The sequence below is a fragment of the Passer domesticus genome, chromosome 2, assembly GCF_036417665.1.
Source record: "Passer domesticus isolate bPasDom1 chromosome 2, bPasDom1.hap1, whole genome shotgun sequence".
Classification (NCBI taxonomy): domain Eukaryota; kingdom Metazoa; phylum Chordata; class Aves; order Passeriformes; family Passeridae; genus Passer; species Passer domesticus.
The window spans coordinates 107004862-107029742 of NC_087475.1; the positions used below are offsets into that span (position 1 = coordinate 107004862).

Here is a 24881-nt window from a genome sequence, read left to right on the forward strand (position 1 = left end):
GGATTGGATTGGATTGGATTGGATTGGATTGGATTGGATTGGATTGGATTGGATTGGATTGGATTGGCTGAAACTGGCAGAATTATGCTGAGGGATAACAACAGGTCACATGGCCAGTGATCTTTGTCCAGCTGTATTGGAAAAGATGATTTAGAATAATGAACCACTCAGTAACAACTTATTCCTTCATCTCCTTTAATTCAATCAGAGTTAAAGCTTAAATTTAAAAGGCAAAGCTATTGCTTAAGAACTTTGAAATCATGGGACAGCAGGCTGGAAGTGCTCAGGAGTGGAAACTATTTTACAGACCTAAGCCTTTCTAGAAACTCAATTCGTCTTTTAAGAAGGTGGTTTTTGGTTTTTTTTAATTGGGTCAGTGGTTAAGTCCCTTATATTATGTATGCACCCAGAGCAGAAAGCATATAAAAACAACTCAGTACAGGAACATAGAAGGTTTTATCAATGAAAATACAAAAAAAAAAAAAGCTTGATCAGCGTAACACACTGAGACATCAAACACCAGCTTCCCCTAAAGACATGCAAAGCAGCCATTTGATCCCAGAACACAGAGTTAGGAACCATGGCACCTACTTATCTTCTCGTAAACAGTTTTACCACTCCTAAGCTTCCTCTCACTGGCAAAGAGTGAGTGGAAGGCTGGATTCAAAGGTATCCCATCCCTGACACCCATCAACAGAGGAATTTCAGGGTTCTGACTTCATCTGCCCACTCTAAAGCCCAGCACAAACACCTGCAGCGGCTGTACACTGCAGAGGGAAAATATAGTTATGTCTTATGATGACGGCCCCCAGTCAAGCCATTGGGCTTGGGTCTTTATTTTGTCTTTCTCCTCCTTTTTCCTTCCAGCAGCCTCCACACCAGCCCCCCCGAGTAGGCCTGGCGGCCGACCCCCACCCACCCCCAGACTCCCTGAGGCAGGGAGCACGGCTTGAACTGACATCACGGGACCCTTTGGGTTCCACATCAATTTCACTTGAATTCCACGATTCAAGTCGATTTTATTCCTTAAAAGCCGAGGCTGTGGCGCCGGCACCGCGGGCTGGGGAACGAGGTCCCCCTGCCGGCCTCGGAGGCCGCTCCCTCAGCCCGGCGGCCCTGGGGCCCTACGGGGGCTGTGAGAGGCTGTGAGGGGGCTGTGAGAGGCTGTGAGGGGGATGTGAGAGGCTGTGAGAGGCTGTGAGGGGGATGTGAGAAGCTGTGAGGGGCTGTGAGGGGCTGTGAGAGGCTGTGAGGGAGCTATGAGAAGCTGTGAGGGGGCTATGAGGGGCTGTGAGAGGCTGTGAGGGGCTGTGAGGGGCTGTGAGAGGCTGTGAGAGGCTGTGAGGGGATGTGCAGGGCTGTGCGGTGTTGTGCAGGGGCTGCCGTCAGGGCATGCTGAGGGAGAGCTGTGGGGTCACAGCGCCAAGGGCTGGAAGCGACACCAGGGGGGCTGCAGTCCCCCTCATACTCCCAGCGTGGTCAGTGATGAGGCCGCACTGGGCTGCCCAGGCCCGTGTCCTGACAGATCCTGTAAACAGAAACACGGAATCACGGAATCAATAAGGTTGGAAAACCCCTCCCAGATCACCGAGTCCGGCCTTTGACCACCACTGTGTCAACCAGACCAGAGCACTATGTGCCACATCCAGTCTTTCCTTAAACACCTCCAGTGACAGTGACTCCACCACATCTCTGGGCAGGCCATTCCGATGTTTAAATCACCCTTTTTGGGAAGAAATTCCTCCTGATGTCCAACCTAAACCAGTCCTGGTACAGCCTGAGACTACATCCTCTCTTGTCTCTAGTTGCCTGGGAGAAGAGGCCAACACCACTCTTGGCTACAACCTCCTTTCAAGCAGATAGCAGTAAGGTCTCCCCTGAGACCCCTTTTTTGCAGGCTAAACACCCTCTGCTCCCTTAGCCACTCCTCACAGGACTTACGTGCCTGATCCTTCCACAGTTTTTTGCCCTTCTCTGCACTCAAGGATAGAAATGGCACACCCTTCCAGGGGTACTTGTTTTCTCTGCTGCTTGAGTGTCGTAGAGAAAAATGTTTACCTTGCACCAAGCCTGAGCTGCTCTTCTTTCAGTTTCTGGCTGCCATCTCTGATCCTCTCACCATGCACCACTGCGAACAGCCTGACTCTATCTTCTCAATAACCTCCTTGTGCTTGTTGGAAAGATGCAATTTGGTATTTCATCTCCAGAGCAAACAGAGGGAGCTCCCTTGGCCTCTCCTCACAGTGCAAGTGCTCCAGTCCCATCGCCATCAAACTTGCACTAATTTATCTACATCTTTCTTGCATTGTGGAACCCAGGAGTGGACAGGCTATTCTAGAGGTGTCTTAAGAAGTGCTGAGCAAAAAGCAGTAGCATTGTTCCCCTCACACAATCTTCTGGCAATGCTGCTGTCAATACAGCCCTAGCAAACATCAGCCTTGTTTGCTGCCACTCTTTTGTCATGAGCTACAGGGACAGAAGTCATCTCACCAACATCTTCCCCTTTCCACCTTTTCTCCAGGGCAGCTACAGCACTTTGGAACATGAGGTATCAAGAGCCTCTGCTGGTGTTTAATGTTGCATGATAGTTTTCTTGTCCCTTCTCCCTCTCCACTCAGGCCTGCCTCATGATCAATCCCACAAGTCTAGCCCACTCTCAACAAATTCTTTGCAATTTGCTCCATTCTCATTCTGGGAAATTTTCATGTAAAGCTAGAAGAAAATACAGGGAAAAGGAGAATTATGCATGTGAACAGAACTCTGAGGCAGTTAAGGCAAAGACGATGTGGGACAAGAAGACAGGTTTAGAAAAGAGGGGAAATTAATTATAAGATGTGTTTGAAAGTCTAAAGCTATTCAGACAACTGAATGCAACAGGAAGAATTGAATTCATGCAGACAAATGAGAATATGGATGATAGCCCTTTGGAGACAGGGACAGAGACTTTCCAAGGGGGGAGGTTCCTATTTAATAAAACTTGCAAACCCTGCAGGTGAAAATTGCAGCTAATAGAAAGCAGTTTTCCTCTCAGAGAAATGACTAAGAATTCAAAGTATACTCTTAAAAGGGAAAATATTTTAAAAAGTATTTGTAAAACCTTGAAAAAAATCTAGCCAAAGCATTTAATTTCAATAGTGACAGTACAGTACAATCCAAACGAAATTGGGAACAAAATGAGAACATATAAAATACAAAAAAAGAACTTTGAAAATTTTAATTATTTGCCCCCACCCCCCAACTTCCAAAGACAATCTTTGCAAATTGTTTCCAGCATTTCCAAGAGAAATTTAAAATCTGTTGAAAGTTTCTGTTCTAATATCAGAGGTTTCCCTGCACTGAATTTTCTTTATGAGCTGATTTTAACTGACCTAAAGAGAAGCACTCAGAGACTGATCTACCAGTGGATAAAGAGGCCTGATAATTTTGGTTACCAAACACAGGTCATTAGACATGTGTCAATATATGGTGGATTTTAAGCTCCATAGTGCTGTACAACTCCACTGTGTATACTCTTCTCCATCAGCTGTTTCTTAAATGTCTTATTGGTGTGAATAAGTACAATTTCAGGAACAAGTATGGAAGAAAAGTAATACCAGTAAAAGAAGGAATGTCAGGCAATAAAAGACAAAAAATCCCCATCAGACAGAACTGTGAGAAGCCAAGAGGTGTAGTACCAACCTTTCAGTTTACATTAACACTCAGTACTTCTGAGACATGGAAATCCATTCTTTTACATGCCCCTGACAATTCCCAAGCATTTAAGTGAGTTGAATATGAACTCTAAGGGGAAGGCTCCAGGATCACAGTTATTACACACCTACAGAGACTGCCCCATGCAATGTGGAGTGGTGCTGACAAAAGTATTAAGCTGGGTAGGGGTGTCACAATGACATTTTGTAAAGCATTCTTTGTCACATTTCTTGGTGAGTTTAACACCTTAAGGTGTAAGATAGTGTTATTATGTCCTCACATGATAACACAGTGTTACAGTGCATAAGCAAAGGAGATGAAGGAAGAAGTCCCGTGGTTGTGGATTTTTTAGCAGTCAATTTTTTGTTTGCCCTGGGCATTTTAGGAGGTAAACTGTGGAGCACATGGGACTTAAAGACTTGGATACGTTGCCATAATTATTTATTGGCTTTATATAAAAATGTTACTTATCTGTTACTGATCTTCTCCGAGACACTTTGTGTACATTCCTGCCCTGGTTATACAAGGAATATTAACGGAAGTTTTTGCCTTAATAAGATTGGAAAAACACTTAAAATCCCTACTCCTTTTTCATCTCTTTTTCCCTCTCACATGTGCAGGAAAGAGGAAAAAAAGGAAAGAAAAAAAAGGAGTGTCCCACCCATCTAGTCATGGCAACAGCAGCTCAAACACAATATTCTGGAAGAAAGCCATCCTTATCACTTGATACCTTGATTTTAGTTGGAGCATCTTTTTCCTAATTTTCACTATAAATATCTTAATAATTTGAAGTCAAATAACAATCTCTGTGCTGATCTTAACAGCTCTTAGGTCTGCACAGATGGACACAACATTACCTGAAAGGCAAATTGCACAAGAAGATCAAAAATATATACAGGAAAGTCATGCAGAGAAGTATTGCTCCCGATTCAAGTGAGCTCCTTAAAAAGCCTCTAGTGAGTCTGTTAACAAATACAGTATATTGGATAGCAGGCAACTGCAATGGGCCTTTGCCTTTTTCTATTCCATGTGCTGTAAATACAATCAAAATGTTCATGTGACAAGATGAGGAAGACAGCAGATCACCACAGGCTTCTGAGCATTGGTTAGGTAAACCTAGATTTTGGTGCATTAGGACTTCAAAGTAGTTCAGTGAGAAAAATAATCAGAAAAAAATATTACTTTGTGTACAATTGCAATACTGCTTTTCATCATTCAGTGGAAGGATGCACTGCTTTTATTTTAAGCAAGTAGTCCAATATAGCTGGTAGAAATGCAGTTTCAGGAAGAAGTGAGCTAGATTTTACACAGAGAACACAGATTGTTCTGGCCTGTGTGCCCAGTGGTCTTCTCCTAGTGGTTAAAAATTGTTATGAAGAAGAATAAGTTTACTCCATTCCTCCTCCTGGGAGCAGGGAGCAGCTGATGTGATTAAGCAGGTGAGTGATAGAGCCACTCTTGACTAATCTGAAGAAGATTTGTGAGAAGAAGTAAAATTGTGGAACTTTGAACTAGAAAATATAACGAGCCCTGGAAACAATCTTGCATGAACCATGCTGTCTGGGAATTAGATGAAACATCACAGGCTTATCTTTCCATTAAGTACACACAGATCTGTAAAAGTAGCTGAACTTACCTGTGTCTATTTGCATATTTGGAAATGTGGGTGTTCTGTGCTTTTTTGCACGTGAAAGACTAAAGATGTTCAAAGCTTCATTCTGTTCAGCAATTTCTACAGCAGAGTGCTAGGTACAATTGATTTCAGCAAGAGAGATGTGGTTGCCCTGTTAGTCATCCAGCCTGATGCAAAATTAAACAAGGGTGAATTTTTTTAAAACTAAGTAAACTTCTCAATTCATAAACAAAGGAGGAATCTGCCACTTTGAGTAATAAGAAAAAGAATTGCAGGCTCATCCTCTACAATGTCCCTGATGAGAGTGAAAACCAGGTCATTGGTTGTCCTGGAGTCACTTTATGATGCTTGTAACCCCACTTGTCTGTTTAGGCCAGAAATAAGTTTTGCACCTTTAAAACTAGTTCTGAGAACAAAAGAAGGGAGAGAAGAAGTGCAGAGTTTGTTATCAAGAACTGCACTTGCTCCCCCACATCCTTCTCCGACACTGTGTTGTCTGCAGTACAGGCAGACAGTCCTCCTTTACTTTTAGTTAGTTTTTAGCTAGCTGAGGCAGAGAAGTTCCCTGGACTGTGTGTTTTTTTTATTTTATTTTGTGGGGGTTTTTGGGGTTTTTCTTGTTAGTTTTTTTTTTTTGTTTGTTTGTTTTTTTTGTTTTTTTGGTTTTTTTTGTTTTTTTGTTTTATTTTTCTTAGAACTGTTTAAACCTGCTCTAGACTGAAAACCCAGAAGAGCACCAGAAGCTCACACCTGTGACCCACTGGGACAGGCCTGGGCCACAGCATTTCCCAGTGCTGGATGGACTGATAAGAAACTGAGTAAGCCAAACTACAGCCCATGAAGGATACTTTCTGAGTTTGTCATCTCTTCAGAGTGGTGAGAGGCTTTATTGTTTAATATTGTTCATGTTTTTGCGCTAGCGAATGCATTGCCTGTTAAATAAACAGTTTTTTTCCACTTTTCTCCAATGAAATCTTTTCCCAAACCAATTGAGAGAAAAGCCACTTAAATTTGCTTTCTAGAAGAACTTTGGAGCTTTTCTCCCAATTTTGCCCTAAACCAGGACACTGGTGTTGTGGACCTCTGCTACAGTAACACATTCCAAGAATGAGCTGCAATGGAGTCCCAGACACAAGGAAATGCACCTGGAGATTGTTAACTTCAGCAATGGAGACATGTCAAGGCTCTAGTTCTCTGTGTGTCACACTTATTCACTCACTACTGAAATATCTGAGAAGGACCACAGCAATTTTTTAACATTTCCTACGGAGAAATTGTTCCAATGAAATTAGAAGGATGGCTGACTAGTTGAAAATTCCAAGAAACTTATTTCCTGCATTTGAAAGTAGATAGGAAAAAATCAAATGGTTGTTTCCATTAGCTACAATCTGATTTATAATCTGGCATAAATGAAACATTTCAGCAATAAGGAAAGCCTGTAACTGAAACAATGGATCTAAGTGGTTCCAAAGAAAAGCTGAGAAAACACTAAATTTGAAACACTGAAACTGAGAAAAAGCTAACTGAGAGAAGGCATCTGTGAAGGTCCTGGTATCTTTGTAGCACTGAGATTTATGTCAGGGCAGATACAGAAATTGGCATTTGAGTTATCTAGGCATTTAGGTGCTTTATTTGTCAGCATCACAGTATTTCCCAAGAGAAGTAGACAAGTACTGTCGACACTGCAAGGGAACTAAAGCACAGACTTAAGCAATTTGACCAAAGTCATTCAGGAAAGTTGTGGAAAAGCAAGGTACAGAATCTGATCTCCTGAGAATCACTCCACTCTCTAATCCACAAGACCATTCTTCCTTGTTGAGCCAACTGCTCCACAACTGATCTCAGTCAGTGCAGACCACTTTTCCAAAAGGAAATCAATATTCTGGGCTTTGCTTGAACTGGGTTAATAAAAGATGCACTTATATCTGAATGGCAATTGGATAACAAACATCTGGGCAAACTTTGATCTGCAAGGGAAAAAGAGCACAATGGAGGAAACAAGTCAAGTCAGAGGCTTGCAAGTAGCAGTTTGACAAATATGGACTAAAGGAAGCGTTGGTTTATTGGTTTGATTACCCCATATTCTTGTCAGAATATCCTTTTGCACTATAAAGCAAATATCCCTCCTTGCCATTCATCCAAGTGAATACACTTAATCTCTTATTAACAACTTCATTTCTTAAGCCAGCCATTGGCATTTCCATAGCTCCTGAATCCCAAAATATTGTACATGTGCAATCAGTACACAGCAGTGTTAGCAGATTTTTCCATAATAATCTTTTTATAGTTGCTCACTTCCCAGACACCCAAGGAAGTACATCACATCTGCAATACAGGGCAGAGACAGATAGTGGGAAGTGCCAGGAATCTGGCAGCAGGCAGTAGGGATCAACTTCCAAACCTGATCAGGAATTTTTGAGCTTTACCATGCTGGGAACCATATAGCAATAGACACATTTCCTTGCAAATGATTTCATGTCTCATTTGCAGACCACAGAGAACCAACTTTCTTGTGTGCTTATCCATGTGACTAATTGACGCCTCCAGTAATTCCAGCCTCTGTTAAAAAAAAAAAAAAAGCCCTCATGTTGTCATCTCCTCATCTTACTTGGTCAGGCCTTGTACTCAGAATACCTGCATCAGCACCTTTTTTCTGTGCTGGTCTTGCTGACCTGTACCTTTTGACAGCTATTGATAAAAAGCTGGTTACTACCAGGTGATGATATGTTTGCTACTGACAAGCAGCATGGGCTCCCAGGCCCCCATGTGAGGAGTTTTGCAGTGCTATTGAACACAGTGCCTCTTAAAACTGGTTATGTTTTTTTCTGAACTAACACTGTTTATTAGAAAAAGCCAGTTCTTTTAAAACAGTCCTGCTGGTGAGAAAGTGCAGCTTTTTAATAATTGACTCAGTGAAATCTGGGGAAGAAATTATGCAGTTATGCTATCTGAGTTTAATATTTTCAAAATTAGGCATTCTTCTTCAACTGGAATACCTTTTTTGTTGGTTTCCAACATTTATGTTTTAAAATATTTAAAATATTCAGAATTTCAGATGGAAAAAGTGGTTTTCAAAATCAGTGTAACAATATTTCAAATCTCCTCTATTATTTTTCCCCCACAGAATTTCTGTTCTCTATTTTTTGTAAGTTTAGGGTTTTTGTGACACTTCAGGACAAATAGATACTTCAAAATCAGACCCTCACAGAATCCAAAACTGCTTCAGACTTCTCTTTAAACTGCCTACCTAGATACTGCAAATCAGGCACTCTTCTAAAGTGGTCCTTACTAGGGCCTTTGTCAATAACTTTGCCTATTTTCTGAGCATCTGCTTGAGTTTAGTGTGGTTCATTTAAACTCACAGACACTTGGCAGCATGAATACATTCCATCATGTCCTTTCCCGTAGATCACTTTGGTACTCTAGGTGTTGTTCAGACTTTCTAGATCAAAGAAACAACCACTTCATATTTCAATTCCAGAATCTACAGTACTGTGAGAACAATCTGGTCTCTCTGTTCAGTACAGTGCTATTTCTAGTTTCATTCCTCTTTGATGAGGGCAAGTGAAGAGATACGTAAGCACTCAAAAGCATAAATCAAATCTGAACCTGGAGCACTGATGTTTAGTAGAAACGTGGACAAAACATGGACAAAACATGCCTACCATTACTGTTGTCAAGCTCTGTATCCAGAAAATAATTTCTTTGATACTGATGGCATCAGTACCCCAATGTGCAGTGTCCCAGGTGGAAATTTGATACTTAGGGCTCAGGGACAAAATCAGAACCTGCAGGAAGGCTAAGATTTCCGCAACAGTGCTGCTGCTTTGTCTAAAGGTGTGTGTTTTGGTATGTGTGCTCTTATGAAGGTGGGCAGAGTACAGGTAGAAGTATCTTCTCATCTATTAGAACACAAAGCTAAGTGTTGAGTATCTCATCTTTAAAATGGGAATAATAATAATAATCATATTTCATTACCTGCATAAGCATCGGTCTTCCCCTAGGTAAATCACAGTACAAAGTAATTTGGCTGTAGGAAGCATTAGCCTGGTCATAAACACACTGCTAAAAGTTATTTGGCCCTTTTAAAAATTAAATCTTTGATGTTGTAAAAGAAAGGTCCACAGAGAAAGGCACAGTCTCTGCTTTTACCAGCCCTTACTTTCCGATTGTGTGACTTTGCACCTCAACTCTCTGTACATTAGTGTCCCTGATTGTTAGATAAGGTAATGGTCCCCAGAGTTACAAAAACGCTTTAGCATCCCTAGACAAAAGGAAAGGTACTGTGGAAGCACAAAGAACTGTTTACATGAGTTAAAAAATAACTTTTAACCTTTGATCTTGAGGATCTATTTCATGTGTGCACCATATGCTCAAAGGCCTGACAGCTTCAGCTTCACCTTTTTCTGTGGATGCACTCTTTGACTTCACAGCCCTTATGCTTTTAGCTTGATGGCATTCAAGATGTTTCTTACCAATCATATTCTGCCAGCAACACACATTCTTTGCTCTTCAGGATCTGGGAAATTTGCTTCATTTCTCTCTTTTCCACACTGCTCTTTGGAGAAGTTAACCTCTGAAGAAACCCAAGCAAACAAACAGAAATCCCACAAGCATAAGGGATTTGCAGCATGTTGAAAATCCATAGGGGTGGAAAAACAACTCCGTAGTTGTCAGCTGAACCTGATCCAAACAATCTGATCAAAGATGATAACTTGACTTTGTTTTGTGCAAAAAAATCTTTGTTTATACATCGGGTGCACCACAAGGGGAAACCATTAGCAACATAGAAGTAGCTGGCCTGGAATGAAAAATGTGGTGGCTAGAAGAGAGGAGCAGCAGCCTGCAGAAGAAATTCAATTTTTGCAGGGCTTCTGGTGACAAAAGAAATATTATGGAATGTGTAAGGTTTATTTCAGGGCAGATATTTTTTAACTGATTTCTTACCTCTAATATTTGATTTAGAGAATGTTGTGTGTCTGTGAAAGGGACAGGAATAGAAACATGGCCATGGCCATGAACACCTTACTTATACAATTACTAGGCTGAAAGAGTTACTTAAGAAAGAAACTGCTTGCCCACGCCAAAGGGTCACAAAGAGAATGTTAACATGGGGAAGGTGGAAAACAAGACAGCAGCCTTGCAGTGAAAACTATGAGCTAAGCCACTTGAAAGCACGGGAGCAAGAGAGGAAAACACAGATTCTTTCCCTGCTTTCCTAATATCTGCCTTTCCTGTGCAGCAGTCACATCACTCAGGACTGTCTCACTGGTGACTTGATCTCACAGCATAATGTGCCCAGGCCTCCTCTCCACCCCTCCTTCCCTGGTTCCAGGCTGCCTGTGCCAGTGAGAGCAACCATCCCCAGTTGTACTGAACGACCAGTTAAGAAGGCAGCATACTGCCCCTCTAGACCAGTGACAAATGATGAGGGAGGGAGTCAATGAACTGTCTAAATGTAGTTCAACTGTCTCCCAGGTTCTAAAATCCATCAGTTCTAGTCCTCCCTGAAAACCAAAAGAGTCCTGAGGGAGGCATTGAAATGGCAAATTTACCTTTTGCTTTTTCCAACCCAGCCATGATTTTTCAGACCTCTACCATAACATACCTCAGATGCCTCATTCCCAAACTGAACAGCATATTTAATATCTGCCTGTCCATAAGCTATTCCAGTTCACTGACAATCCTTATTCTTTTGTACCTCTTCTGGTTCCAATAGATCCTGTTTTCAGTGGGAAAGACCAGAGTTGAGGACAGCATTCAGGATGTAGACATGACAGTCTTTTAATCTTCACATGACATCTCCTAGCCTACCACAATCAACAAGAAACTGAAAGGTAAACAGCTGAGATGCAAGCAGTTGTAATCACTGTAAGTCCTTTTGGACTGCATTAGTACTTCTAAAAACAATGAGTAAAATAAATAAAACCAACTATCATTAAAATAAAAAGAAGCAAAAAGCCAATACAAATTAAAAATTTTTGCCATCACCCAAAACAAAACAGCAGTAGAAAAATAAGTTTGGAAAATGTCACTAAAACCAAGCTACAGTCCCAAGTGTTGTCTCCTGTCTTACAAGATGATGGATGATGGGTTTAATTCAAACTCCAAGCAAAATAATTGGATTCTGGGAAAAGTTAAAAAATTAATAACTGCAATATTTTCTGAGGGCTGAAAGTGCTACTAGAAAAGCAAACAACTCAAAGCAAGCGTAAAGACTAAAAGAGGAAGAAAGCAGTGAAAGCAGTAAGTGTGACAACTACTGATAGAGGACTATGCAATAATCAACATAAAGAATAAGGTAGAATACTAATATTTTGACTCTGGAACACTTAGAATAGTTTTAGGAAACCTCAAGGAATAGAGGGATGCTTTCAGGCCACTTTCTACAGCTGTTTTTCCTGGTTCTGGCAGATTCCCTTTCGCTACTATCCAGCCTCTGTAGTCATGGTGATACCAATGTTTGTGGGTCTCTATAGGAGATAAGACCAGATTCAACACATACATATTTTTAATTTTGACCCTTTGATCAGATCTATTCCCCAACTTCCTGTCCACCTCCACAGTCAACCACACCAAATAAAGCGGGGTAAATGAGTGTTTGGGTACCTGAGGGAGGCAAAGAGGAATCCCTTGACCTTGTGGCCTGCTTAGGAGGATTTTCTTGGAGCCATAGCTTCAGATTCAACCAGCTGATAAATATTCATATAGATACTTAGATATACATCAAAGTATCTTGTTAGGCTCTTTCCTTTTGATACAATCCAGAACTATTGAGGTCAGGTCCTTTTGTTTTATTTCAACAGTAACTTAGTTATTGAATCAGCCACCAGGCAGAGGTGTGGGTGTGCCTGTGGAATCAGTCAGGTAAACTGGCCAGTCACTGACAGATAATGAGGTAAAGAAGATTGTACCAAGATTTGTTATAGACAATTAGACCAAGTCATAGCTGGTAAGGTGGAAAAGTTTGCAAATACCCAGCACTAAAAGCCTGTAGAATAAATCAATGCCCAGCAGGACAGAGACTGTTTGTTTGTGGATTTCCTCATTCTTGTAACTATCTGCAACTTATCTCTGCAATACTGGATGAGGATATTAATTCAAGTGAGTTGAATGCTATGCACAAAGGAAAGGCAATACATAAACAAGTGTGGTTTTGGAGCAAAGAGCTCTCTGAGAAGCAAAATGCTTCCTTAGTTGAAGCATCTTTTCATGGGTACGATTACGACTGATGTGGAAAAAGAATGTAGTAAGACATATAGCAAAACATGATTACCTCTTTTTCCCTTGCTCTTCAAACACAAATATCAATATTGACCAAAACATGAGTATTTAAAAGCCAGCCAGAAATTTCTCATTATCTATAAAAACTTGAAGACTCACTCTACCCAATAAGCACATTCTAAATCATGATAAGTGTGGGAAAGGGTATGACAAAAAGTATGTACAACACAATGGAAACATTTGCAATTACTTTTTGTGCTTTTAAAACGAAACACGATTTACTTTCTAATCTACATTTTAGGTATCATATCATCCCATTAGCAACTGTGACACAGATGACAAAAGGAGATTAATTATTTCCTTTCTTTAATGAGTAGATTTATTCAGTAATGGCTGAACAGTATGTGTGACCATTTCACAGGAAAGCAGAGGTGGTTAATGAGAGCTTCATTAACACTGATGATCAAACAATACTGTAATGAAAGCATAAATTCAGGCTGGATATTATAAAGACAGGAGTATTGTGAACACATAATTTGACTTCCTCTGTAATAGAGACTGTTTGATTTGGTATCAATGTCCTAACTACAAAAAATCCCCAGTTTTTAATAAAAAATATTTTCCATGAGTAATTGTTGATAATTGTTCTGACAAGTATTTGTCAGCAACATTACCAAATTTACTTGAATTCAAGTCTGAATTTGCATAAATTCAGATTCCAATGAGTGTCTTTTGCTGGACTAGGAATCTGGGTATAAAGGCAGGCAAATGGGTGTCTCTCCATATCTGAGGAGTTGAGAACCTACCCATCTCTTTCTGCCTAGCTTGGAACACCAAACAGGAAAGGTTATTCACTTTTTTCCTTTTAGCACCAGAAAACTGACTTTGACTTTGAAACTGAACTCTATTTACCACTTTGCCCACCACCATGTTGGTATTGAATGGCTGTGATAAATTCACACCTCCATCTTCCTTTTCATAAACTAAACAAATCTGTCTCTTCCAAATTTTCACTGAGGCCTTTTTTCCCCCAAATCTTTCATCATTCTTGTGTCCTTTTTCTTGCTCATCTCCCTTTTTAAGGCCATCTGTCTTAAAGGAAGAACACTTGCTCTTGATACAACATTCCATCTGTTGCCACAGTAGTGCAAATCAGAGGCAGAAGATCCCCAGTTTACAAATTAACACTTTTCTGGGAAGCATTGTTTGGGTGAACCTAATGTTCATCTACACGTCCATTGAGATGTCCAAGTGTTTTCATTGCAGTTGAGGCCTAAGCCTTAGTGAATACGTGCACAAATGTCAATATGTGTGAATTTCTTATGATCTCATTTCTCACTCAACAAAAGTGGTTAGATTGTTGTTAATCTAGTAGAAGTGCAGAGGGAAGACTGATGGCATTTTGTGTAAATCTAAAAAGATATGGAGAATTACATTCATCCTGGTTTTAAGATTTTTTTAATTCAAATTTTAAGGTCCCAGATGAAGTATTTTGTTTAGGAGCAAATACTGCCACATGCTGACTCTTTACTACATAGAGAATCTTCAGAGGGCTGTTCAGATCTTTTGATGGGGCCTTATACTTTCAGTCACCGCCTGTTATGTGTTATACAGTAAGTATTCTAAAGGATCTGCTTTACATCACTGCTCACTCCACCAGTTCTTCATGTCTATTGTTATTAGATAACAATAGGAGATAGTAACTAATTTGTAGAAAGGCAGATCCCTGTGATTTATGTAGAAGAGTGCATTAGCATTCAGTCTTTACTAAATTAAAAACTTTGAATTGCAAAGATTGTAGAGAAAAATAGCAATTAACTTTCATCATCAAGAATAATTACCCATGACAGCAGCTGAACTTAAGATTCATCTCAGTTAATGTTTGTCAAGGCAGATAATACCTGAACTGACCAAAATCAAATACAAAGCCCACACCCAGCCAATCTGTCAAAATCTGCTCACATTTGCAACCACATGAAACAGAACTGACTGTTTGAATAAATCACCTTTTAAGGCTGCAGTTAGTGTGTGAGCTAATTAAGATTCTTCTGTTCTTAGAAGTCTATTTATTATTCAAAGTGCAAATTCTCTGAGAATGCTACAATTTTGGGGCAGATAGAATGTGCAATTCAAAAATGGAATAGAAATTATAAGAGAAAGGAGCTGGGAAAGGAACTCAGAAAAGCAAGCACATGTACATATGGCTAGAAATCTGGCTGAAATGCAGCACTTCTGTGACTCATTCTCTCGAGAGAAGAGCAGTAGAATAGGAAGGATGGCAGCTAAGGATCTGTGGGAGACATGAGAGAAGATCAAGAGGCTTCTCAAGAGTAGATGAGCACTTATGGCTCAGTTTTCACCTTGAAAAAATTCAGTATGTACATATAGGTGCTCCAAAAGCCCTTCTAAATATAGAAAGGGAAAACACTCCTGAAACGTCGAAAGGTCTTCTGATTTAAATGTATTTCTGCTTTCTGTGTTTGTTTTTAATCCTATAGTATAACTTTTGCTTGGATTGTCTGTGCTGAAGAGATGTTTGGAAGCCTCCTCTGCGGTCAGATTTGATGGTTTTCCATCCCAACATTTCACTAACTGCAGACTAATACAAAGGGAATAACATTTACAGACCTGTAGACTTAATAATCACTATTGCCTCAGGCTGATGTGCTGCTTTTGTGCTTCAGCCTAAGGTAAAAAGGACAGGGCAATGTGTGCAAGTTTTTTTCTGCAGCTGACCTCAACCAAATGATGGAAATACAGAGAAGAAATATGGATGTGAAAATAAAGGCAGACAGTGGCTCACATCTGGAAAGTTTTCTTTGCAATCATAAAATGTGGACATGAAACTGTTATTTTCTCCGTGGCTAGCTCCTGAAGCACAAGATGACTGTCTTGAGGGAAAACAGCCAGATCACTTAGCAGCCTCAAGTAGGCCAAGTGTGACCTGTAGATCAAACCAACGTAGGGACTGGGTAACAAACAAAGGAACTGCAATAGTTATAAATAATATCTTTAGCAGAAAATTCCTTGCCAAAGAATTATAACAGAATAGGGTTTCAAGAAGAGTGTGCTTGGCTGAGTTTAATAGAGGGCCAATGTTCTCTGTGTGCTTCTGCTTTGATATTCAGCAAATACCTTGGAGATTTTGTTTTGGTTTTTCATACTCCCCAGGACAGGATATTCCAGGGTAGGGTTGCTCAACAAATAACTGCTCAAATGATATTGCTTGGGCTGCTTGCATCTGCCAGAGTAACCCTGCCCAACTGCGCAGATCCTTTTAAAAATCTAAGGAGGGAGAAGAAACATTTAAGGATAACCAAATAAGAAGTGCCTGTGCCTGAAAAAGGAATACAAGAATAAAGAAGATGAAGAGGGGAAAGGAGTGAAAGATAATGAGAATGGGCATCACTAGCTACTCCCAGGTCTGTACACAAGGAGTACAGACCCTCGCCAAGAAAGTAGAACATTTCAAAATTAGTTTGGAGGTGGTTCTGGAAAATGTACATGCAGAACAATTCGGCAGTGGCAGCAGGGGGGATGGACTGGATGTGAACTTATTGGGTCTCTTCCATCTCCAGTTTCTATGAAAACAGTCACCATTCTTTAGCAATATGATAAATATTTAAAAAAATCATAGATACAAACTAAATAAAACATATTAAATAACAAGTGCAGCCAATTTAATCATGACTTTTCAACTTTTTAAACCAAGACAGCAGGGAGGAAGAAGGAACAGGCTCGAGATTTTTAGTCTTCTTTGTTTAAGGCTAATTCACATAGGACACACCTTCATGAGACTTGTTCAATAACATTTGTGGAGCTGGGCTAGAGTTGTTGTTGGATTGTTCTCAGTCCACAGGGCTGCTGGTTTTATCCAATGCACACTCGGTGCTGTCTCTCTCTAGCAGCTTTTAATTCAGATTTTGCCTTGTTTATGCTTCACTCCTAGCTGGACCAGTAGATTTCATTTTGGATAGTGCAATACTAGTCTAATCCTTAGGCATTTCATAAGCAAAATCTGATTCCTTTCTTCATTCCTGCACTGACTAAAACAATATAAACTACCCTTCAAGAGCAAATCTCCTCCTCTGTAAGGAATCCATGTTGCAGATACACAAACTTCATGTTCCTCAGCAGGGGGAGAAAAATTTTTGGCTTAAAAAACATAGAACTCATTATTTGAGCACGTGGTGTATCCACAAAGTCTAGCTGCAGCAAGGGGACTTGTGTTCCATGGGACAGCCACTAGACAGTGATATAGCCACATCTACACAACCAAAATACACCCCTCTAACAGCCCCAGTCTCTCTCCAGCATTTCCTTCACAGCCTAGCAGCTCAAGTTTTCTCTGAATCCCTATAAAAACTCATCTTGCATGTTTCTTCCAAGTACTCACCAGTCAGTCTCAGCAGAGAGGAAGGCTTTAATAATACCTTTTCTCCAGTACAAACTGAAGCTGAAGAACATTCTAGGTAGAGGGAGACAGGGATATGCCTTGCCTGCGGAGCTCAGTTTGTATAATGGAAAGAAGACCTCAGCTTTCTGGGCTGTCAGTCTTCAAACTATCAGTCTAGCTTCTTTTATTTGCAATAAAAGTAGTTTAAGAAGTTGAGGCAGACATTGTCATTGTCCTGGTTGCATGCTTCCCTAAATTTATGTTCCAGAACAAGACAATGGAGAGCCTGGTTTAGGCCTTATTGTATAATTCTCTTCAGCATGCCAGGCCTTGGGAAAAAGACTGAGCCATGAGTAACTTGGCTCAGATTTGGGCTTCAGCTTCCCAGCAACTGGCTCAAGACATATTCACATCCATTGTATGAGGTATATCTCTGACAAACACCAGCTGCTTCACTTCTGCCTCAGGAAGCTTTGTCAGAAGGAACATTAAAATTACCAGTTATCCCATTTAACTTTGCATCTTGGCATCTAGCTTTTATGTCTCCTCCCTGACTCTTTCTTCTTCCCCAGCCACAAGCATACCCTGGATAAGGGACACAGGTAAACTGGAAGAGGCTAACTTACAAGAAGAGGAAGCCTGTTCTAGTACCAGTTAATAACCCTGGCAAGGACTAGGTGAATCAAGCAACTTTCCAAGCCCTTTTGCAGTGCTGGCTGAATTGAGAGACTTAACCTGAGAGCTGCAAGACTTCTGTTTTGGAGGTGGCCAACATTTTTGTCCAGATAATGGGAAAAATTGCCCATCTGAAGAGTTTCTGCAGGAAAATGCCTCTGTGGGATTAGTTTGTCCTTCACAGCTAGAGACAATCAATGAACAAAATGCCTTTATACAATGAGGAGCCTTCAGTACTTTGTCTTACAAGCTGTCACCTGCCCTACTCACATCAACCCAGGACTTCACCACTCCCCTCACCTTTGTGAGACTCCATCACCTCATGACATCTGCACATTTCCTACTCTGGCTATTCACTAGGAAATTAACTTGGAGTAGAGAAAACCATTCAGACAGCTGCTGAAAGATGTCTGTGCAATGCCATCCAACAGAGCCATTATTCCTGACCAGGAATCATCAAGAGAATCATCAAGAGAATCATCAGCCAGCATAACTTGCTCAACAGTGCCCTAAAAGACAGTCCACGAGATCCTATCTGTCTTAGTTCTGTTCGATATATACATCAACCCTTGGTAGGCCCAGCTGATTACAGATGCCACTCCAATGAATGATCTCTTCCAAGAGTCCTTTCCAGAAGCTGCCATCCTCTCTCCCAGTCTGCTTTGGACTGAATTGCTAGTACATCTGGGCATCTGATGAGATGCAGCTGAGAACCATAACAGCCTTTCAATCAAACAAAACTCTTACAAGAGGAAAGTAGCTGATCCTCAGCACCTTCTGTCTTTCTGAGCTCTCTCCCTGTTCTGTGAGGCTGCTTTGGTAGCTCCCTGAAGAATCTGCTCACTGACACCCCAGGTGTCTTTCCATCACAAGGGACCTGCTCCAGCTTGGGCAGATTGGCCTGAAAGTGCAGCCTTTGATCCTTTGAGACGAAACCCTGAAGGCCACAGTGCAGTAGAGGTGACCACACTATCATGAAAGCCAGAGAAGTCTCTTGCCACCTCAACTTTTCTCTCCTTTATCCTTATGTCTGATATTCCATCTCAGCCCTTTACAGCTTTTCCTTCTTTCATGGCTTGTAGTATTTTCAGGTAATATTCAAAGTAGGCTTGACTTGTAGTTTCAAAGGAACTAAGGTTCAGTAGTTCTGTGTATTCTTTTATTTTTGCTCTCACATGTGCCTTTTAAGTAGAAGTGATTCTCAGTATTTGTTGGTTTCCTCCCTTCACAGTCATTGTATCACTGAGCTGCTGATGCTGTTCAGTACTGCAATAGAGAAGGAAATAAATAAATAAATATTTGGATTTTACTTGTTATTGTTATGCAGTATTTTATGTGTTTGTTGTATACGGCAAAGGCAGAGAGAAGCTGAGATGTAAGGACTCCAAAATCAGGTCACTAGTGAAACTGGCTTGGGTCCAGAGTCCCTACTGAAAATGTAATCATCTAAAAAGGATAATTGAGTCAAACCTGCAATTACTGTCATTAGCACAGGACTCAGAATGTTTAGGCTATTTCCTTGCTAAGTGAGAGATGTGGGTTCAAATCTGCTTAGAAATGGAAAGAACTGAGCCTTCTACAGCTCTGCCACCTTGCCTTGTGCTGCTGAGTTCTAGAAGCCAAAAAGATGTCCAGCAAGATCAGACTGTCTCAGTGGGCTTGTCCTGCTGCCTCTTCCTTGTCTGATTTTTATTGCTGGAAACAGCTTTTGTTCTGTTGCTATTGTCATGGTGGAAGAAGCCATCACAATGTGATGAAGTCACAGATAATAGGGAGCTACTATTAATATTGAGAGAAATTAAAAAATGAAACTTAAAACTTTTTGTTACATTGTTTTCTATTTTATACAACCATGCGTGAAGTACTGGGCCACAAAAACCCCTGTGGCATAAATAGCACAGCTGGCTATGTGGGAGTAGTGCAGCAATGGATGTAGCAGTAGCTGGGTTTACAGATTTTGTGGAAGTTTGGAGTTTGCCATTTTAAAAGTTTTCTTTCATCTTTTCTGTCTCTGCCCCACAACTACATGATTACTTAAATTAACCACCTTCCTGCTCTCCTCAAGTTTCTTCACACGAGAACATCCTTAAAAAAAAAAAGTTCAGTTTCATTGCCATGCTACAGCATGGCCCTGAAGACCCTGTGACCAAATACTTGGTGTACAAAGAAATCTGTACTGTTTCTTGAAACAAGATTTTATTTTCATTCAGGATTTGAAGCATTAACTCTTTTGACTGCTGCAGGGAAGTGTTAAGTTTTCTTGCGGTTGTAAATCAAAGTTTAATACAACATTAGAAGGGAATTCTCAGAATCTGTAGACATCCTATGATTAAGAATTAAGAAAGCTATTCTTTCCTCTTTGGAATCAATAATTTTTCATTATTTTTTTTAATCTGAAAAGTATATGCTGGCATTTTATTATGGTTGTAAATTATACTGTATTAACTATCAAAAGGATAATGATCTATTTCTTAAAAAGTTAGTATACTGCAGTCGAAATAGGAAAGGAAAATTAATTATTTAGCAAAATTAGTTGTATCCTAATATATGAAATGCTATTTGAACACATAAGTGACTTCAGGTCTGTTGGTAATTCTGCAATAATACATAGACTATACATTTACTAAAGGTAGGTCTCATGTATCTTCTTCATAAATAAAGGTGTCTATCACCTCTTCAAGGTAAAACTACAACACACTTTTAATACATTCTAAGTATTATTTTCAGCAGTATATTGGAACTCTAACAACATTTTTGCTGTTATTATTTGGCAAAGGAAAACTGTATGGTCAGGACAGATTGAAACCTCTAAGATTGGGCTGGCTGTATATTGGTACCAGAGTCTGTGTATAGGGCTACATGCTACTTTTCCTAAAAAAAAAAAAAAAAGCATTTTATGAGGTTAAGTGTTTTCAAATACAAACTGTATAATGATCCCAAAAGACTGTTGCTCTCAAACGGTGTTGAAAGATTTTTGGACTTGGGAAGCAGTATAATAATGTAAATGCTACCATACAATAATAAAAACATTTTGTTCTCTGCATTTCAGTTCTTAAGATCCAAATCAACTGGTAGGTATAGCAGATCTGTAGCTGTAAAAATCTGCAAAACCACACCAAAATTTAACTGTACAGAGCAAGATGAGGATTTTCATCAAGAAATACAGGTCCCTGGTGTCTACTCTATGAGCTTCAGGTACCAGGGAATAGCATAAACCGGGAGGTCAGACTTTTTCGTTGAGAGCTGGAAGAAGACCCCAGTCTTGAAAAGAAAACTGAGCAAGCAATTATTTTTTTTATTTCCTTCCCCCACAGTAGCGTCCTGCTGCAGGGTCAAGTACCCGTGTGCCAACCTGTCGGGTGCCGCTGCACGGGGAACCGCGGGGTCAGCGCCCCGAAGCCCGGCAGCAGGGAGGCTCATGGAGAGGTATCCGAGTTCCCCGCGCCTCCGGGGCGGTACGCGCGGTGCCTGCCCGGGGCCGCCGCTACCTGCGGGGCAGCGCGGGGCGGCGCGGAGCGAGGAGCGCCCGGGCGGGTCCCCGCTGTCGCCGCCGCCGCCCGCCCCGCCTTGCGCGGCCCGTGGGAGCAGGTCCGGGTGCCGGAGGCGGCGGGGAGGGCTGGGACGGGGCCCTGGCCAGGGGTTTCTCTCTCCCCCACCCCCTCCTCCCCTCGCCGCCGGTTGCCGTGAGGCTGCAAGTGCCGCCGCGGCAGCTGGGGGGCCGGCGGGGGATGCTGCTGCCGCCGCCCTGCCCAGCGCCGGAGTGAGGGCAGGAGCTGGTGGCGGCAGGAGCAGCCCCGGCGGCGGGACGAGGTGAGCGGGGCGCGGGCCCGCGGGGCTGGTGGGTGCGCTGGATGGGAGCGGGGCCGGGGCGGGCAGCGCTCCCGCCGGGAGGCACACGGGGGAGCGACGGACGGGGCGCAGCCCGCGGCATCTGCCGGGCGGGGAGCGCTGCGCAGCGCCGGGTCTGGCTGTGGGGTGCAGAAACCTGGAGAAGCGGAGCCCCCGGCCAGGCGGGGTGCGGAGCGAGCCGAGGGTGACAGGGAGCTGGGGGCACTTCAGGCTGAGCCTGTCCCGCCATGCCAGGTGCAGACGTAATTGCACGAAGAGACCCCTCCGCCTCCCCTCCCCAAATCTTGGGCAGGGTGGTTTCTCATACATGTAGGATCAGGGGAAAGGAGAAATTTCCGTAGAGCTCTGAGGTGTTTTCTCTGGCTCAAGTTATCTAGGAATAATATTGAGAGGAAGGAGAACAGTAATTCATAACAAAACTTTAAAGAGCAACAAGTTGTTTTACTGAAATCACACGCGCTGGGAAAAAAAAAATCACCTCTCTGATCCTGATAAAAAGTGGCTAATAGCAGTATCTTGAAAACCGATTTATATCACAATTATGAGTTTCTGGAGCCTGAGCATTATTCAAAACAAATTTCACCATATATATGAAGAGAGTTTTTGAGAAGCCCTGAATCTGCCCTTAAGATTTTCATTTTTCCTTTTGTAGATATAGGATATGATAGAATTATTTTCACATTTGTTTGAAGTGTTTCCCTTTTTACTGGTTTTTGTTGGTTTTTTTCCTACTTGAAACAGGTGGTCTATTTTGCACTGCCCTTCTGCTCCCCATCAGGCTCTACCCCTCAAAACCACTTCTGTGTGTCTTTCTGTCTTCTGTGCAGTCATGGTGCAAACTAGATTAACCTTGTTGGACACTTCGGGCTGGATTCAGAGGAGCAGATGAGGGGGCTGGTAGCCCTACATCTCCCAGCCATTGCCACTGCAGTTCTCCTGTTTGGTCATGTATCATGGAGGAGAGTGACTTTGCAGGCTTTTCCTGATTTCCCCTTTTGAGTAGCGTCTCTATCACAGTTGGAACTTTTTTGCCTCCTACTCAAGTTTCACCACCCGGTGTAAACGCAGAGAGGATGTGCTGGGAGGGACAAGGTCAGGGGAGTATCAGTGAGGCGTTGCTAAGGCTATTTCCCAGGCACTGTAGTGCCCCTGAAAGTGCTTATGCTAATTGTGGAAATTAGAGTCCTTAACTCCTGTACTTGATTTACTCTGAAGCTGGGCAGTTGTGCACTTTTTTCACTTACTGTTCTATGCTTCTCCCCTCACCATGCTGCAGGACTAAGCTCACTTTGCAAGAGAAATAGGAATTTTAGCCCCAAGAACATAATCTCTTTCTGTGCTCTGTACATTCACTGGGGTCTAGCCATCAATCCCTGTGTTGTGAAGACTGAATTCGTACATCTTTTCTAGCTGTGAGAGTGGAAAAATTAGTTGGATGATTATTAGGAATGTGTTTAACTGAGCAGTGGTAATGGCTGTTCAGATGAAATACTATTCCAAAATCTAGTTTGCATTTAACTGATGTAATTGAAATTGTTGAAATGTAATTATTTTTAAAGAGGATTGATTATGGCAGGTTAGTGACTAGAAATCATACAAAGCATCCCAAAGTAATTTCTTTTGTTCTAGGACATGACAAGACTGATGTTTGGAGACACCTATAAAATTATTAGGGTGATCCTAACTCTGTGCCCAAGTGTATGTCAAATCTCATTACAGTATTTGATACCAGACTGTCCTACCCTTAACTTCTCAGAAAGGTCAGGGATGGAGTGGGTGCCAGCAGGCAAAATTTCAACATCATTCTCAAAATGTCAATCGACCAGTATTGACAGAAAATGTTGAACACCTACCTCCTATGTTAAACTTTATGGCTTAGTGGAAGAACTCAAATCCCAGGCCTGTCAGCCTGACACTCTTTCTACCATTCTCAAACCTCAATATTTTTTTGGTATTTGATAGGATTATTAGGATTATCCTCTGAATTATGAGCAAAAATGTTGAATGAGACAGGGGGACCTTTTCAGTTCATTCTCATTCCATCTGCATGTTTGTCGCAAGCTGTTGCATCTATTGTCGGTTGCAAACAACCTCTTCTGCATAAATTGACAGCCTTTCTCAGTCACTTATTAACTGCAGGAGTGCAGAATTCTTTGCCTGCACTAATTTGTGCCAACGATTTTGAGAACATTAGTGACACCAAGTAGACTGAGGGAGGACATTGACAGAGAGGTGCTAGCTTTAGGAGCAAAGTCTTCTTTGCTCATGCTTCAAGGCTAATTCCATGTAAGCACTTTTTGTTGTTGCTGTTCAGCTGAGAAAGTTAGGTGAGATGAACTGCCCAGCTCACAAAACATGAGAGATTATAATCTCTTCATGCCTCCATTAAATGATGGTGAAGGAAACACAATCTAGTGACTCAGTTTTAATGACCATTCCAGAACCTGTTCTGGGCTTGGACACTGACCTCAGACAAAACATTTTCTTTCAGTTTTCCAGTTTGAAAAAAGTGAGGATAAGAACTGTACCTAACAGGGTCTTGTTAGAAATACCTTGGTTAGAAACAGAGGTTCTAAAGCACACTGGAATTTCCATGCAAAAAACTTTACAGTGTGTTATGGTGAGGTTGACATATGAGAACAGGCAAAGCAGAGGGGTTCAAAAGTATCTGATCCTTTTCCCTCCATTTTCAGGACAATTCAGCTGACTGTTGTGGTGCTTAGGGTTGGTTGACCACTTCTCTGATCTGCAGCCTTCATGTGGTCCTTGCAACTAGAACCCTTGTGTCTGAAACCAGCTTTACTGATCTAAATCCTATTTGGAGTTTGAGGGAAAATTTTATGCTACTGAACTTTTAATTTTTATTTATTAATAGTTAATTTGGAGCACTTGGGGCTGGCGTGTTAACCTGCCTCTGCCTCCATTGCCTGGAACAGAGACTACTTGGTGTTGAATACTTTGGTGGATGAGATACAGAACACTTGGGTGAGTGTCTAATGTGGGTAAAGCAGTTAGTAAGTGCCTGGGTCATGATTTTTGATTCTTGAAAAAGACTTGGGGGGAAGGAAGTGTTAAACCCAGTTGTGACATTGAAGATATGAATATGCAATATCCTCTTAAGCAAAAAGTGAGGGCCATTGTGCTGTGTTCTCAGTTTGGAGACAAATTTGAACCGGTGCTCCTCTGGAGTTGTCAGAATGCAAGTACTTGTGGTTAATGGTGGCACTGCATGTGTTACAGTGACCATTCCAACACGGTGCACAGGGAGTGGGAATCTGCAGTGACACATGCAAAGAGAAGAAAAGGAAGACAGAGAAAAGAAAGAAGAAGGATGGGGAAGGGAAAAAAGACAGGAGGCAAGGGTAGCAATGATCCTAGCAAAGGGAACATTTTCCAGTAAGCAGTTCTGAATGT

The 24881-nt window shown here is 41.6% G+C and overlaps 1 protein-coding gene and 1 long non-coding RNA gene across 8 annotated transcripts in view; one reads left to right on the forward strand and one right to left on the reverse strand.

The window, feature by feature from the left end:
* The first annotated feature begins 1452 nt into the window (after positions 1 to 1452).
* CASR (calcium sensing receptor) overlaps positions 1453 to 24881 on the forward strand; it is a 93416-nt gene continuing 69987 nt past the window's right edge. The window contains exons 1-3 of one of the 7 annotated variants that reach the window (XM_064410372.1): positions 1453 to 5129; positions 6019 to 6199; positions 11043 to 11160. The gene's annotated coding sequence lies outside the window, so the exon portion shown is untranslated. Of the gene's footprint in view, positions 5130 to 5992; positions 6200 to 11042; positions 11161 to 20958; positions 21045 to 21177; positions 21207 to 21250; positions 21429 to 24881 lie in introns of those variants that run through there. The other 6 variants (XM_064410374.1, XM_064410375.1, XM_064410371.1 and 3 more) reach the window with 6 other exon arrangements.
* LOC135294739 (uncharacterized) lies at positions 16211 to 21031 on the reverse strand. Its single transcript, XR_010356798.1, has 2 exons — positions 20971 to 21031; positions 16211 to 18884 (listed from the first exon to the last, which is right to left on the reverse strand). It is a non-coding gene; the product is annotated as an uncharacterized LOC135294739 (long non-coding RNA).